A 2401-nucleotide genomic window follows, 5' to 3' on the forward strand; every position below is an offset into this window, starting at 1 on the left:
ACTGTGTCTATTTATTATATATATATATTTTTTTTTTTTTTTTTTTATCCTTTCCCATTTCTATATATGGGTCTTTAATATACTATACATATCCTCCTCTATTAGCAACGTCTAGATATTGTTAATCATTCAAAACTCATTTTTCAAATTGTGGCTGTGTCTTAAACCATTTTGTTTTCTCTTTTTTTATTCTTCCCCCTTTTTTATGTGACCTCATCCACGGGTCTCCCTGCGGAGTCCAACTTCCTTTAGATCTAATATACAGCCTGTTCAGGCTGCATCGGCTAAATGACCTCAGCTGCGGAAAAACACACCGCCCATTGATTGGATAGGAATCAGCGTGGACCGTATAAATTACCTGCAGGACCCAGCCCGTGACAGGAAGTGATCAAGCCCGGCATACGGGTGAAACGCGTCTTCCTACGTTCTCTCTTTCCGGCTGTCCGAAGTGCCGCTTGTCTTCATACACCTGACGCTGCCCTGCGGCATCTGAGACCAGAAGCGTCCCCCATTGCCTGAACGATTGAGCCTTTCTGCACAACGGAACGTCCACTAATTTCCTGCGGTTGGACTTTCTCAGCCCATTATCCAGTCCGGCAGCATCATCCACTTTTGAATGACAGAGACTTTCCTTCTGACACTCGCTGCCACAGACCGACTGCAACACGGGACGTCCCTCTCCATTTGCACCCTGTGCTTTCCAGAACGGCTTCCACGTTGAATTCTCCTATTGACGGGGACACCATGCTATAGGATTTAGGACATTTCATTTGACATTTCGTCACTGGTAATATCAGTATATTTTTTTATTTTTTTGCCTCTCAAATTCATTCTTTATGATAGAATTATTTAATTATCATTTGCGTAGACTGGCCTATCCATTCTCCCATATACTCATGTGATAATCAGTACCTTATTATCAGTACGTGTCGTGCTTGGAGGTTTTGAGTATCAATTTTGGAGTCATTTTTTTCAATCTGACTATATCTATATTTGCAGATGTTTATTTGTATTGTTTATACCGACCCATAGCCTCATAGATTCTCTCTGTACATCTGCTACATTGTTATTTTTTTCCTGGCTCATATCTTCATTTTAGATACTTATAGATACTCCCATCCCATACAAGAGTATCTGCTACATTGTTAATATTTTTCCTGGCTCATCTTCATTTTAGATACTTTTTGATACTCCCATCCCATACAGGAGTATCAGTGTTGGGGAAACCTTAAAGTGCATAATATCATAGGCTTACAGTTATCATCTGTTGCATTTGTTACACTGTTATTTTCCCCTTTTGGGCTCATATCCTTTATTCCAGACACCTGTTATACTTTCATATGTGGCACTCCATATTTATTTAACCAGCTAATTAAAAGTACGTTACAACATTCGGAAGTAATTGACAACTGTTACTATCAACGATATTTGATACTTTATTGACTTATCAAATTGGCTATTAGCCTCCTTTACTCTTTTCAATCTGTATCTATCTTTCGTGGACTCTCGCCATTGATTCAGGGATTATCCCTGTCTAACGTTGGCAGCAGATCCATCTCATCTCCGTTGTCCTTTCTGCTTATGCTTTAAAATTCATGAACTCTCATCAGTGATTCCAGAGCATCCAACTATCGTTTATCCTTTCTCTCTACTATCATACCACACTGGTAACGCCCAAAACCGTCCGATCTTGGAAGCTAATCAGTGTTGGGCTGGGTCAGTACTCAAGTGGGCGACTCTTGAGGAAGACCCAGTTTAGTAGAGTGCAGACCGGCTCATCACGCTCAGAGTCTAACACTGACAGCAGATTCACTCTGCTATCTTTTTTCCAACTGTTCTTTGTTCTTTTCTTTCATGACAGCCGGTTATATCAGGCTTGTTTGCCTATATACACTCTAATCCCTGTCAGGTGTCACACTCACATGCTAACGCAGGGCTTATAATTTTTTCTGGTGTCTTAATTGTTTTCAATTTATCCTGTGTTAACTCTTCATGACACTGTGACTGGACTTCGGCAGCCGGAAATAGTATTATGCTAATATTGGCGTTTGATTGTTACTAATTGTATTTCAGTTTCTCTTGTGATCTATTTAGTATTAGCAATTTATTGCCACTTTGTTCATTATAATCTTCATTAACCACTGACTTTTTTATCTTTGTGTTATTAATAAAAGTACATTTTATATCTACTTTGATATTTCATACATTAGTTTAAGTTAAGAGTGCGCCCACAAAAGAGTCTCTTTTTTCTCCTTTTTGTTGTCTCAAGCTGTTATATTGACTCAGGGTGCACCACCAAATAAAGATTAGAAAACAGGGTTTTCTTTCTATCTTTTTATTTTGGTTATTACATTTATATTTGATACCTATTACACACCGGTGCGGTATTCCCCCAAATATA

General features: G+C 38.8%; 1 pseudogene; it reads left to right on the plus strand.

Annotated features, from left to right (window-relative positions):
- Positions 1 to 1646: 1646 nt before the first annotated feature.
- On the plus strand, positions 1647 to 1765 carry LOC134947165 (5S ribosomal RNA; annotated as a pseudogene).
- The last annotated feature ends 636 nt before the right edge of the window (positions 1766 to 2401 follow it).

The sequence above is a fragment of the Pseudophryne corroboree genome, chromosome 1 (assembly GCF_028390025.1).
Source record: "Pseudophryne corroboree isolate aPseCor3 chromosome 1, aPseCor3.hap2, whole genome shotgun sequence".
In the NCBI taxonomy this organism is placed as follows: domain Eukaryota; kingdom Metazoa; phylum Chordata; class Amphibia; order Anura; family Myobatrachidae; genus Pseudophryne; species Pseudophryne corroboree.